General features: G+C 32.7%; 1 long non-coding RNA gene across 6 annotated transcripts; it reads right to left on the bottom strand.

Annotated features, from left to right (window-relative positions):
• Positions 1-8,262: 8,262 nt before the first annotated feature.
• LOC139860549 (uncharacterized) lies at positions 8,263-15,660 on the bottom strand. 6 transcript variants are annotated; one of them, XR_011763215.1, is made up of 8 exons: positions 15,508-15,660; positions 14,384-14,537; positions 13,921-14,025; positions 12,782-12,889; positions 11,694-11,781; positions 9,254-9,317; positions 8,863-8,918; positions 8,263-8,670 (listed from the first exon to the last, which is right to left on the bottom strand). It is a non-coding gene; the product is annotated as an uncharacterized lncRNA (long non-coding RNA). The 6 variants fall into 6 exon arrangements; XR_011763213.1 differs by having other exon boundaries at positions 8,263-8,636; XR_011763216.1 differs by lacking the exon at positions 8,263-8,670 and adding an exon at positions 9,004-9,089 and having other exon boundaries at positions 8,691-8,918.
• Between the last annotated feature and the right edge of the window lie 379 nt (positions 15,661-16,039).

The following is a 16,039-nucleotide window of genomic DNA, read 5'->3' as shown; positions in this document are numbered from 1 at the left end:
GGGAGGTGATCATCCGTGGATTCTTCTTTGCAAATGGTTCTGTTGATTTTGTTGCTTGGATAACCGGTTTTCAGTTGTGATAGAGACGTCGTCTGGCTTGAAAGTCGTTTAGAATTCGGGGTGTTTCGATCGATGTGTTTCAAGTGTTAAATTTCAATATGTTAGCATCGGTTTGATAACGTTTCAATAATTTGTTTGGTTTATGAGTAATGCATTTGTATTGTTTAGGGCTTTAGACCTGTTGAGATATGGAAACTTTAAACAAAAGGAAAGAAATCAAATTAGCTTGGAGATTAAGTTAGCTTGAAAGCCAAGTTTTACTTAAGGAGCAAGTATTTTATTTTGGATTGCCTTTGGCTTGAAGGACAAGTTAGCTTGTTCAATAAGTAGCTAGCTTTAATGTTTCACTGTAAATAGACTCTTAGCCTCATTGTAATTGTGTGCACAAAAATAATAAGAAAAATTTCCCGTGGAGTAAACCCTTCTCCGTGTTTGGAGTTGGGATATAACCACGTTAAATCCATGTGTCGTTAATTTATCGTTTATTGCTTTAGCTAATTGGTTTGTCGTTCGTGGGTGTATGATTAGATTAAATCATACGTCTTGTTTGGGTCCATAATTCCTAACAAGTGGTATCAGAGCTCATGGTTTCGAGTGGGGGCGATGGCGAATTGAAAGCATGAACAAACGACAGATCTAGGGTTTGTGCAACATGGATCGAGATCTAGAGACTTAGTTGATCGCGAAGAACTCGCGGTATGGTCTATGTACTCGTGATATAATCTATTATAATTGTCTATGGTTACTAATAGATTATTACGGTGGCTCGCAGTGTTAACGGAGTTGGTGGTCGGATCGATAAGTTATGTTGCGAGAGAGATTTTTTTTTCAAAATTCGGATGCTCAGAAACTGCTGCAGAAGAAAATTCATAGCGGGTTCGTTAACCGTTGGATCGCCATGATATTTAAACTGGGGGTTTTCGACTCATAGATCTAACAGTGGACAGAATTTCGTAGATATCGGACTGTTCAATTGGGAGATATGATTTTTCGAATTTGCAGCAACTCGGGTTGGGGTTTTATTGCGCAGTTGTAGTAGGAAAATCATTGCCGGTTCGTCTACAGTTGGATTGAACTGAAAATTGGACTGTTGGTGGTCGACAAGTAGATCTAGAGGCTGTAAAAATTTGAAAGTGATTGGACCGTTAGATTTGGAGTTATGTGTTTTCGAAGTTGACAGCCGTCATGAAAACTCTTGGGGTTTTGTGATTGCGCAACAGAAGTAGAAAATTCATTGTAAATTCGTCTACCGTTGGATTGATTTGAAATTTTTACTGGTATTGAAAAACAGCCGTTTAACGACCCGTCAAAGTACACTTGACGACCATCGTTATCTTGGTCCCACAGCTTGATCACAACTCTATATGAATTTAATAAATAACCTTGCATTTTTTATTTAAAAATGATTTCCTATAAAGGAAACCTACCAAAATATGTAAGTTTAGAAAAACCATACATTATTACTTAACCAAAAGTTGACCAAAACAAAGTCAACAACATCTACTATTAAATGTATCAAAATAGAATGCAAGTTAATGTTTAACAAAAGCTGCCATCATAAATATGCAGACTCTCTAAGCACAGCGGAAGCAATCAATCATGAACCTGAGAATAAAACATGCGAATAACTGTCAACAAAAATGTTGAGTGAATTATAGGTTTAATATTGCAAACAATATTTAATTTGAACCATAAAAATTTATGTTTGAAAACATAAAAACTCCCTTTTGGACCACAAAATTATATGCTAAAAAAAACATATAAAAATATTATTCCATTTACCGTGAGCCACCTGGTAACCACTTAACCATTTATTTACCCTTGCCAAACACAATAAAAAAAATATACACCGAACAAGTGTATCTACAACAAATTACGAAGTACTAAACATTCCGATTATAAATTGCTAGCGCGACTAGCTCGAAATGGGGTTGTCAAACCCGATAGATCTATCCATAGGATTCGCGTTCACCAGTAGAAACTAGTGATTACAGTTACCAGACTAGGGAATATTTTTGTTCAACTCACAATGAATAATTTAAACCAACTTCCACATGTGTCCAAAATATAAAATAAATTGCATGTATTCTCATCCCAAAAGATTTAAAATAGAAAAATGGGACTATAACTCACCTTAAATAGTAAACGAAGTAACCACACAAATATGCGAACAGCAAATGAAGTAAAGTGATCAGGAATGATCACAACGCTGACCTATAAATAAAGCAGGTCGATATAAATAACTAACTTAGGTCAAGTCTTAGTATGATAGCTATTGTACATGTTGCAAGTAGTCATAGAACAATACTCAATATGCATTGGTTTGATTGGAACAGCTTACGGACACACACTTTCTATTTTTAGAAAGTTTCTATTTTTAGCAGGTTTCCATTTTTGGAAAGTTTCTATTTTTGGAAAGTTTCTATTTTTGAAAAGTTTCTATTTTTGGAAAGTTTCCAAATTTAGAAAGTTGCTAATTTAGGAAAGTTTATAAGTTAGGAAGGTTTCCTTAATTAGAAAGTCAACAAAAGTCAACTGAAAGTCAAAGTCAACCGAAAGTCAACTCAAAAGTCAACCTTGGTCAAACCTAGTCAACGTAAATTTTAAAAGTGTAAGTTGTAATAATAATATAAGTTATAACGTTTATTAAAGTTAAATATGTCTAATTATGTCATAACATAAGTTTAATTAAATTAAAATAAATTATTAAAGTTAATATAAGTTTAAATGATATAATTAATATAACATAAGTATTTAATTAATTAATTAAATATTAGTCATAATGTAAATATTATTAATTAATAATAATTTTTAAATCATATCATAAGTATTATTAATTAATAATGAATTATTAATCATATCATAAGTTTCTAATTATGATTATTAAATCATAAGTATTTAATAATTAAATTATAATTAAATAATAACTAAGCCTTATAATAATTAAATAATTAATTAATCTTTATTATAAGTCTTATTATAGCAATCTCATAATATAAGTTTAATACTTATAAAAGTATTATTAATCATATGTTTAATTAAAATGTTAATTGAATCATAAATATTAATTAAATGATATAATAAATATATCATAGGTTGTAAATAATAATAATTACTTTTTTTTATCATAAGTAATTAAATGATAATGAAATCCATTATTTATATCATAAGTTTCATAATTAGTCAAAAGTTTTAAATCAAAAGTTCATCGGGTCGTATCCTGAGCCCCGGGTGTCGGTTTTCGGCGAGCCTTACATATATCTCCGCCTAAGCAAACCACCCGATACTTTGGTACACTCAAGAACACACCATGAACAGCCCACAAGTCGTGATATACAGCCAATACACTACTTGGAACTTCAATTCAATCAAAAACGTGTTTTAGACGTAACGGGTGATTCGTGGCTCGGATTGAGATGACCCGAACATGAAAGTTCGCCCCACCATCAGTCCTAACACACTAACACACCCTAAAGTCACCAAATATGGTCACAAAGTCGGACCAAACCTGGTTCATAACAATATCACATTTCAATCTTTACAAAATACCACTTTGATCATATCTAGGGCTCCGGAAATCGAAACGACATGAATCCGGAGTCTAAAATTAATGTCTGGATGAGAGGAACTCATTTATATACTTTATTTTATGATCAACATAAGTTACAATATCAGAAACACATGAAAAAGCTGCTGTCCCAATTTTTATCAAACCGAAAAACATGCAATCGAGCAATTCTAAGCATACAATCAACATTACAACAACTAATAATCATCATACTAATAATATAAACCTAAAATACAGAAAAATAAATAAAAATTAAAAATCTAGGGTTAGGGTTTATACCCTAATCGAGAATCAAGAGGTGTAATCGTGTAGAGAAGAACGCGTAGAATCCGTTTGTGTGTATAATCAAATGATCCATGCTTGATTTTTGATGAAGATGATGATGATGGTGTGATGGTTGGCGACGGCCAAATGGGAGAGGAGGAAGGAGAGAGCACCAAAAAAATGAGTTAGGTTTAAAATGAGAGAAAAGGGAATGTCTTAGCAAAAATCAAATGGGAAATCAAAACTAACACTCCCCTTAGGGAGTTTCAGCTGAATGGGGTCATGGGGGTGGGCCCTCATGGCCCAAATTTTCTATTTGGTTAATTCCCTGTGGCCCGAACGCCCGATCGAAACCCGAAACGCGAAAACCCGCCTACGCGATTGAAAATTCGGAGAGATAACAAATACGCGACGAAAAATATATATAAATACTATATATAATCATATGACCTTAAAATATCATATTTAAAATATTTAGGATTTAAAAATCCCAAAAACTCGACCGTTGGTTTGAAAACCGAAAAGATTCGCCGGATAGAAATCCGCGACACGTAGAAACGTACGATTTAAAATATGAATACAAATATTCATTTAACACATAATAATTAATATATTATTACAAAATAATAATATAGGTCATAGAAATGACGTGGCACGAATAACAGTTAACGGTCGTTAAATAATTAACGGTAAAAGATAACGGAGAAAGTAGGGTCGTTACAAGCCGGATCTACTGGTGGTTTAAATTTGGCGATGATTGGACCATTGTATTTTGAGAAACGATTTTTCGAATCTGGGCAGTTTTCAGGGTGAACTTTTCGAGTTTTGATGACGGGAGTGCGAGATAGTTTAGTCTCGGAAACTTCGGGCGATACGAGCTGGATATTTTGGGATGTTGGCTTGTTACATAATCTCACGAGAGTGATCTCTCGGGTTTGGGGTTTAGATAACGAGGGGATTACATCCAGGTCATTATCGACAGTGGGAGTTATTGGGGAAGTTTTTTTATGCTTGCGGTTTTGAATCGGGACGACCAAAGGTTTTTGGTTGGATATTCCAAAGTGTGTGGAATATGCGGGCGGGTTAGAGTTCCTTGTCACTAAGAAAATTGATGTCGAAGGGTGTCAGATAGAACGCATCTGGCTGTTTCTCGGTTATTGGTTGATGTTTCAATAAAGGGGGCGGTTTTCTTCGAGGGTGATCAATAGAAATCTTTAGGTGATGGATAGGGGCGGATAATCTTGTAAGTCCTAGAACTTGAGCTTTCTAGGATCGTTGAGGGTGTCGGAAACTCGGCGAGAGTTTGGTTATCGACGGAAGTTATGGAGCTAGTGGAGTTAGACAACTAGTAGGGTTGTGGAGATGGTTGAGCGACTTGTTTCTCCAATGTTCTCAAGTGTAGTGTATTAATTCCAGTAACAATAGGGCTTCGAATACTTGTTACTCTCCGATGACAAAGTAATTTGTGACTAACCGGTGATACGAACAAAGTTTCTTCTCGAAGCTGCGATACAATTCTTACTCGTACAGTGGGAGCGTGCTTGGGATGAGAAGATGGGGTTTGTGAAATTCATAGAGCTATGAGGGGGTTAGTGTACCAACGAGAAAGCGGAAAGTTGAAAAGATGGTAGACTTCAAGGTGGTGATGGCGTTCGCACTAGGCTATCTTGAAGAATAGTCTACAAAGGCGTCTGTTGGAGTTCCTTTTTTGTTGGTGAAGGAAATCATAGATAGACGAAAATTCTGTACGATGATGGTCGTTGACATGTGTGTTCGGGATTGGACGTGTCTAGATCGATCGGTGAGGCGGCGTTGTCTCATAAAAGAATCCTATGATTGAAGTCTCGCTCACTTCAATTGATCTTCTAGTGTAAGAAGATGATCTTCATGATAGAAGATGGCGGTGAAAGAAACCGAGATAGCCTAAGCTAGTAACTAAGAGATTGAATTATCGCTCAGCGGTGTTTTTGGTGTCGAAAGACTTCACTTGCTCATAGTTTAACGAGTGAAGTGTGGCGTGATTCGGGTAGCTTACTCGGCGGTATCAAAAGGAGTTGATAATCAGCTAATCTGGAGTTATTGTGGGTTTTGAATAAACACAATTTAGGTGGTTTGGATTTTCTGTTGAAGATTGGTAGGGGTTTGTTCAAAGTCTCCAAGTGGGAGATTGTTGAGATATGGAAACTTTAAACAAAAGGAAAGAAATCAAATTATGTTGGAGATTAAGTTAGCTAGAAAGCCAAGTTTACTTAAGGAGCAAGTATTTTATTTTTGGATTGCCTTTGGCTTGAAGGACAAGTTAGCTTGTTCAACAAGTTGCTAGCTTTAATCTTTCATTATAAATAGATTCCTAGCCTCATTGCAATTGTGTGCACAAAAATAATAAGAAAAATTCTCTGGTTTGCGCCCGTGGAGTAAACCCTTCTCCGTGTTTGGAGTTGGGATATAACCACGTTAAATCCATGTGTCGTTAATTTATCGTTTATTGCTTTAGCTAATTCGTTTGTCGTTCGTGGGTGTATGATGTCTTGTTTGGATCCATAATTCCTAACAAGACCAATTGCTTAGACATATAAATCGTAAGATCTTATTAATCTAAGTTTGAATCAGTTATAACATCTTAAATGTTATGTGAGATAGAAATAAAGATTTTGTAGTTATAAGATTAAAATGAAATATACAGTATTTTAGTTATCTTTTTTCTACTCGTAATATGTAACGTTACTGAAACGACTTTTAAGTTTTAAATATTTTTCTCCTTAAAGGCTCGTTTGTATGCCAATTTCAATGCTTACTTTTTTATTTGTATATTGGTGAACACTGGTTTCATTCTGAGTTTGAAGTTGAATGGAAGTTGGGCCGAATTATAGATGATAAACCCATCTCTAAAAGTAAGATTCTCAAAGCATCTTCACTGGAAAAAAAATAACGCTTGAATAGCAACTTTCAATTGTTGGATCGATTATATCCAAACACTTTTTATTTATTTATTATTCTTTTGCTTTTTTAAAAAAGAACTCCTGCATTTCAATAGTAAGATCAAAAAATCAAAGGGTCAATGGCCTATCAAGTTAACCATTAATTCATTCATGAAGTTGGTAATTTCACGTTCAAAAGTGCTATACACATTCATAAAAATTGTATACATTCGTGGTGAATATTAGTAGCTTATTAAGCGACACCTTGAATTATTACGTGACTAGTAAATACTCCGTAATAGACTGGATTTTTATTATTTACTAGCTGAAGACCCGCGAATTCGCGGGACTTTGTAAGGGTTTAATCAAGAGTAATGTTTATAATGAATGTAATAAATTAAAGTAGTAGTGTTAGTTGTGTTATATTAAATTTAGGAACCCAAAATAAAAAATCAAAAGATATATATAGTTAATAATATTAAAAATTTAACATTGTGTCCAAAAAATAAACATTGAAGTCACACGTTTGTAATTAATAAAATAAATATACCGATTAAGATGAACAATTGTAATTTACACAATATACGGGTCATATGGGCATACTTTTGTTTAGCTCCAACTGTTCATCGTTATTGGTATGCCCATGATAATACACTCACTAACACCTTCTATCTTGTCCATTCTCCCATTGACAGAAGCATTGATAGTTGATCTGATGTCATTTCAAAGGAAGTCAACATCACCACACTTTAATTTTCTGAACTCAAAATCTCTTGATCCCCAACACTTCCCCCATATTTATCAATTTAATAGAAAATTAGAATAATCTATGTTGCATGCTTTATATGCAAAACATTAGCAAAATAGATCTCACAAGCATAGGTGTCATATGAATATCGATTTACTTTATAATTCCATTAAATGACACTCCATCCGTTCCAATCTAATTGCCCGAAAAAACTTTAATTAGGAAAGTACAATAATATTGACCAATAAGAATTCAAAGTGTTGCAGAAATCGGAATTACTTGGCGAGTACTCTGTTTTTGCAACTTTGGGAGTACTCGGAGAGTACTCGGTCAAAGATAGTCAAATTTTTGAAAAAATTCCATCTATTCAGGTATACGAATACCCGTTCACATGTTAAAAGTCAGTAAATGCATATTTAAGCTATCAATTGTTTAAAACATAATGATCAACACAACAATTGAGATACACACATTCTGAAGGTAAGAAAATAAGGCAGGGGTTTGTTAAAATACAACATGAAAATAAATTGATTAAATAATAACTATATAAACATAGTATTATCATTATCATTAAACTTTATAAAAATGTAGTATATACAACAAGAAATTTCAAACCTGGATTACATTATATCAAAAGCTTCTTTCATAGTTATATACAGTTAGATAATAGATAGAAAATTCACAGATTTTAGCAAGTGTAACAAAATTAGATTTGCATGTGAAATAAAAGATAACGTAGTTTTTAATCCTATAATAAGTTCACCTGAATGTATAGTCTTTACTACTTAAATCAATGACTCGCGAACTTCCCCTTAAAATTAGCATGGTTAATTACTATAACTACAACTATCGACCATTGTATCGTCCATTTCATTAGTTTGATCTTTATAAAACACTCCATAAACACAGACTTGACCCAACTTATGATTTCACAAACCCATTTGGGTCACTCTCATTGCACACTTCCATTTAGGTCCATTTTGGTTGCAAATTCTATTTGGTTCCCAGCTATACTAAAAGCCTTCAAGGCCAGTAGAGTATTCACCACTTGTCTTCTCTAAGCTATATACTTTGGGAACTGCATTTTTTAGTGATACCTTAAGAAAAATAAACTGTAAAACATTTAAGGAAATACAAAAGGCAACATTAAACCACAAAAGACAATACTAATACTAATACTAATATACACCATATTAGCGTGTGAATATGAGTAGTAATGGCTTATAACATTACACCCTTCCAGTTAATTCCATATAAAAAGAAGTCATACAACATAAGATTATAAGAGTAAGAAAGAATCATACTTCTTATGTATTCCTGATTAATTAATGTTCATTCCATGAAATATTTGCCCTTACTCCTACAATGAAGCAAACCAAAATTGATGAGTATTTGACTAATAAAACAATCATGACATTAGAGGTTGACAATTTTGACCCACTTACTTATGAAGAGTTCAAATTACCAAACGACCCTTTCTTTTAACCTATGTTCAAACCTCAAAGACTCTTTTGCTACCATAACCAAAACACTATTGACAAATATATGAAATCGTGATATCAGTATCAAATAAAGACAATGATCCACAAAAAATGGAACTCTCACAAAAGCTTATAATTGTTGTCATACATCTATATTATCTATAGCAAATAATGAACTTTGATCTCAATCACATGAGCTCGGGAAGATATTTACCTGAATGGCAAAAGGTTGGCGTCGCTTTTATCTCCTCTGTAACAGTACTTGTGAATATGACAAGCTTCCATCCATAATAATGATATATAATGAAGTTCAATACATGAAAATGTTATATTAAAAACGGCACAAACTAAGTCCCTTATAAAAAGTTGACATGGACGCCATATATATGGGCCTTGTCACACAATATAATACATATGAATAATGGTTAAGCACGCATTGACAGCAATCGAGCTAAATATTGGTATGCAATAACCATACCAATAACAGTAAGAATAACATACATAAATGTACATTTGAACACAAAATATTATCACTATATATGATCTTGTATACTGAGAACAATACTAAAGGGTCAATTCTAACAAATTTTATGTTAATATGATCTTACAGAATTCATACCAACACTCTTAAAACACCTCATACACAATTTATGTTGAACAAACCTCAATACTAACAAATGGATGATACAAAGAATGACACCACACAAATACAATCGCTATCATTTTTTAAAATTTAACATTCATATGTAATTTAACACCAGCACCATCACTGAAAAAATCTGACTAAACACACTCTTGACAAAGCTAAAATTTGTATTTGACAAAACAGAATACTAACAACATTTAGTTTCATTCAAACATTTCAGCAACTTGATGTGCATGATCAAATAATACAATATCAATCAATCATAAGTAGAGATTAGGAGCTTATACTTTAAAGACTACTATAAACAACATAAATATAAATATTTAACATTAAATTAATACTTCGATAATATAACTTAAAGCAAAGAAGAAGATATTTGTTTTCCTAGACTATCATATAATTAACCACTATTATTAGCAACATAAACATTTATAAGTATCTATAGTTTCTATTATATTGCTAAAATGATGATGTCATTATTAGGCTAATTCCTTTATTAAGAAAAAATCAAAAAAAAAAAGAAAAAAAATCTAAGCATGGTGGGTGATGTCATTAATCTAAATAATTTTGAATTAAAATTAAATCTTATTAATTGATTATTATTATTATTATTAAATCTTATTAATAATTATTTTAATTATTAAAATTAAATTATTTAATTAATTTTAATTAATTATTTTGAATTGAGTACGAGAACGTATAAAAGTTAGGTAGAAGGAAACTAATTCTACATTTATATTTTAATTTACACCTTTAAAATAAAATGACAACCAATATTATCACTTATAATTGGACGTGGATTGTTTAATATGCATTTTAGGTGTTTGATGAAATGTTCAGCTGACGAGTTTCTTAGTCGGACTATGTAGTTCCACGGGTCATTAAACTAAATAACTTTAGCATTTACGTTCACTTAATACCTTAAACATATCATTAAACTGTTTCGTTTAAACAAACACGTGGTTTCACGGGTCATTTCACTAGTTTATTGATAAGTACCTACGCATAAAAAACTTAAAGAAATGAAAATATTGGTTAGAAGTATAATCCTCTGTAATTAGGTTCAAATATTCATCCTCTGTCAATAACTAAAGAACACCTACACTCATGGTTGTAAAACTCGGCCAACTCGGCCGAGTAATCGGCGATTACTCAGTTGGAAGAACAAAACGAGTAATCGGTGTCTAACTCGTCCAATTACTCGGTCAACGCCGGTCAAACGGTGGTCAACGGCGTCGGAAAACTAAGATCTTGCCTGAAACGTGAAAAGATAAGGAAGGAAAACAGGAGGCGACTGCGGATTTGTATGGTTTCAAAACCGGAGAATCGTTGTTTCCCATCGGAATCTTCGAACTCCGGATTTGTGTTGTTAACGTCGATCTGAACGATTCCAGTAGCTAGTGTCGATCTGAATGATTTGAAACCAGACTCTTGTAGATCTGAACGATTTAAAAACCAAATGAAACTTGTTTATCTTCTTTCTTTTTAAGGGAGGAGAGAGAGATAGACTTGCTTTTAAATCCAGAAACTTTCAGAAAAGAGAAATGGAGCGTGCATCTATCTCTCTTCACATCCAGAAGGAGTATATTATTATTTTTAATTTACATTTAAACCCCCTAAACTTCAGTTGTTATAGATTTCAATACTTCAAGAGTTCAAGTTCAGTTTTTTTTTCAATTTCATTATAAAATAAATACAACTCTAACCCTTTCAATTAAAAAAATAATTTAGATGTAACAAAACTTTATATATTTAACATATATATTTATAAAATACTTGGTTATAGCTAATATATATATATTATATATCTATAATATATATTAAAAATATTTATTTATATTAGAAAAGTCAATAAAAGTCAACATCCGAGTACTCCTCTGAGTTCTCCCCGAGTCGCCGATTACTCCTCAAAAACCTCCGACCGAGTACTCCCCGAGTCGCGAGTTTTACAACCTTGCCTACACTTCAGTTCTTTATACATACGGGGAAGATAAGAAAGTGGCCTTACTTAATTAAATAAACTGGTGCCAAAAATGACTTTGCTTGAATAATCTTCCCAAGTCTCATCTCCATGCGGAAATCCCGTTATGACAACCCTATGAAACAACAGCTTAACATGACTGAAAAATCCCATATGTAACAAAAATGGTTATAAAAAACATAAACTATCATTGATCCAAATCAAATCCAGTGCCGATCCATAACTTTACTAAGCTAACTACCAATGGGTTTAACCAAACGGATATAGAGGCACAAAATTAAGAAAATCTAAGAAGGGCAAATCATAATTTTTTATTGGGTTAACATAAGGCGAAGAGAAAATATAATCATAAAAACCATATGAATCCAATTCTAAGGTAACAGATGAGGAGGATATATCAAAACAATCAAGTTACAAACTATTAGTGGCAACACGGCAGGTCTTGCACGTTAGATAACTGGTCATATGAGCGTTTATTTAAAAGAAGCACAAATGCTCTGACTTTGGTCAGCTGTTAACACCTTTCTTAATTCCCGACTCAGTTGAACCCAATTTTGTTTTTGATTAATAATGAACCCCCAACTATCTTAGGGTAGGAAATAAAATCACTGCTGTAAATGTTGGTTGAGTCAGCCGACACGTCGGTTTGGGGACTAACCCACCATTTCATCCATAAAAGCTAAATGGAAGGTCTAAGTGTCTAACACCAAAAAGTCGAGTCAAAGTCAGTCTGAGTCGGTCAAATTTAAATATTTTTGAAATTTTTATGTTCTTTGTTTGATGTATTTATGTGTAAAACACAGCCCAAATTGACATAGTATTAGATTATGTGTCAAGGTCTAATACTAATATGAGAGCTTATTAGCTCATTAGTTTGATGACCTCATGCCAAACTGGCTTGTTATACACTATGACTGTCAAGGCCTAGCTCGAATGGCCAGTCAGCAAGCCCGTACAATTATAAAGGACCCGTTTAGATTTTCCCCTTTAGTATTCCTATTCCTACAGAAATTTTTCATATTCAGGGTTTCCATGCAAGAATTTAGCCTTTCAAAAATACTACAAAGAGAATCTGGATATAATGTTCATCAACAAACCAAATATTCAATAGTTACCTGGGTATTATCCTTGTGTTACGCAAGTAGGCCAGTCGAGAAACAATATGGCGTGTGGAATTTCGTACGATAGGCTCTTCCATTCCTACATAATGATCACGAGCATACCTATTGATTGAACCAAGATAGACGTACTCATATATATATATATATATATATATATATATATATATATATATATATATATATATATATATATATATATATATATATATATATATATATATGAGAAATAAAATAAATGTCGTATCGGTTAGTAGCAATAACATCAATGCATACAGAAGCAAAACGAAGCTATAAATACCTCACGTATTCATTTAAGATAAAATATATGGGGAATGAAGTTGGGTCTCAATTACAGATTCCCAAGCGTACCCCTTTCGGGTAGGCAATACGGTAAGATGCATCAGTACAGAAGCTTTTTTATGAAAATAGTAAAAATGGTAAGATGATGTGCGCTAAAAAGTATCATGTCATGCTGTTAATCGATCAATAATAAGCTTGAGTTTCAAATTCATGATCTCTTAATTTGGATACTTAAGGTCTTAAGTTTTAACTTTTTGGGTCTACTCATTGAGATTCCTCTCTCAATTCTTGTCTCCGACTGCATTAGTTGCTTCAGGTTCAATAAATGTAACCCTTCACCCAGTCTGAAATCAAACTAAACATGATATATACAACCCATATATTTATAAATGGGTTGATTAGGGTCATGCTTTACGTCTAATGGGTTAATAAGGTTATAAAACCCGATTAGAAAAAACAAAAGGGCTTTTTGTAACCCATCATGGCCGCAACCCATGATTAAGATATCATTTGTTTGACTGTCTAATATTTATGACTTCAAAAACTTTAATCGAGATTCCAGTTCCAAATCAGTTCTATAAATACTAAGTTTTATCTTCATTAACAATTAGCAAAACTATAATTATAGTAGAAACTTACATAGATGCTCTCATTTTTGTATGCATTTGGTAGTTTAACCTATTATTATACGCAGAATCAACGACGACTTCACTTTTTTAAAACTCCAAATCTGGCTTTAGAAGCGTAGTACATATAACAGACCAACAACCACTACTATCACCTTTCTTTTAGCGTTTTCTAGTAAAAATTCATGATGGTAACAAGTTGCATACCTCATATTTAACGCGTCAAGTAATGAACAGAAAGGCAATATCTAATATCCTCAATGACCACCCCCCTTTTTTGTTCTGCATATTCTCTGTAGCTTCATTTAATATCTGTGTCACATTACAATAAAGTCCATTAGCTACTATTAGTCAAAGTGTCATCTGCTACAAAAGACACAAACAATTTAGTAGCCAGGCAGAAAATCTTGAGCTGGTTGAAAGACGATAAACTCGTTTCCTTAAGAGTTTCAATATATTAGACACTATCTCATTATCAAAGTACCATGTTGATAATTTTTGCCATATGAGTTACTCTTTTTAGCTGGTCCGATTCCACATAATAGAATATTGAACAGATATAGTATGACATTCGGATGGTATAAAAATTTGAAACAAAACCAAGATAACTTGATATGAATAAAAATTAGGTACATATCGAATAGTTAACCTAGAAACTGGAATTTGGTACCTTCTGCATATGTTTAATTGAATCGAACCGTTGTATGAATCAAAAAGTAGTGTCAATTGATTTTTTCGAGATTCTGACGTGATTCGAGTTCGAATCGCAGTAACCTAAATTGAAAGTTGATACACGTATGCATATTTTCCGGTGATTCGCGGGCCTGCAGTTTCAAAAGAAAAGTATGAGCTAGCGAAAACATGGTATTAAAAGTTACCCATTTTGCAGTGTTCCTTTATTGTAAAAAAGAGAAAATCTGCAGATAAGTCGAATATTAAAAAATAAAATGCACGAATATAAAATGAAAGAGTTATGATATATACAACCCTCTGGGTTGATAGTCTGATATTTGTTTTGATATACAACCCATATTGTCATATACAATGGCCATTAAATCATCATACATCCACAACAAAGATGTGTGAAACACAATGGCCATTCAGATTTATAAACTGTAGAGGTATAATACGAATGTTTCCTGTATGAAACACAACTGATACAAAATAAAAAACAAAAACAAAACAAAAAAATCAATACCTGTTCTTCATTTTTACATATCAAGAGACAGTGATTATCAACAATTAATCATACGACACTCGTTTTACCCAATGAACACTGATAATCAATAATCTTAACTACTTGCCTAAGTGACACAGAGATGCACAAGACTAATGTCATTATGACTAAGAACTTCAATGTACGCATTAATCGATTTGTAATATACACAACAAACAAAAGCACCCAAACAAACAAAATACTGTACACATTAGAGACCAAAATAAAAGCACCCAAACAACCTGATGACACCAAGCAAAGGTCAAAAAAATACACAAATTGACATGAATTTATAATAATTAACAACCATAATGATTATCGATACCTCAATTAAGATTACTATCGATTATCAATGATTTACGAATAGATGAATTGCCGGAAAAGCACTTAGATCGACAAAATTTCGTGATTGATTTACGATTTACAAATCGATGCAGACGGCTAGATTGGAACATACAATCGATACATGTAAATATAAATATAAATATAAATATAAATATAAGCAAATAGAATGAATTTGAAGAAGGAGCAAAGCAACAAATCATACATGTAAATTATGAGCGATTGAAAATTCTAACCTGCTTATCCATAGAAGGGCAAACCGACCGGAGCTTATCAATGATTGACAGACAAGGCGGTGAACTATCGGTAATCGATTCAATCCACTAATCGTTGATTAAAAAACGTACTGTTTAGGGTTTTCTTTTTTCTCAGTGTCGTGAATGATGCAACCTTAGTAACCCCTTCTTTGTTAGAAGCTCCCCGTGTTTTTTGTCCTTGATTTAGGGTATTTTAGGTACACTATCAAAGTTTTTTTGATTTATTACCTAATAATAAAAGAGAATGAATATGGATCATGGATTAAGGGATAGGTTAATGTCATTTGTTGATCTAAGGGTTTTAAAGTAAGTTTTAGAAAAATTTATTAGCTAATAAAAACTCTCTTTTAATGTATAGTAGGATAGGATAGGATAGGATAGAATAGGATATGTTTGGCAAACCCTTACATGATGGGTCCACTTTACTTTACATAGTAAATTAATAGACAGGATTCGAGTTATGTACTTTTGTATTGGAAATGGAAAATAGATTGAGCAAACTATGAAGGAG

This window comes from Rutidosis leptorrhynchoides, chromosome 1, assembly GCF_046630445.1.
Source record: "Rutidosis leptorrhynchoides isolate AG116_Rl617_1_P2 chromosome 1, CSIRO_AGI_Rlap_v1, whole genome shotgun sequence".
Lineage (NCBI taxonomy): Eukaryota > Viridiplantae > Streptophyta > Magnoliopsida > Asterales > Asteraceae > Rutidosis > Rutidosis leptorrhynchoides.
Note: the sequence above shows the minus strand (reverse complement) of the source record. Positions and strands in the feature narration are given on the sequence as shown.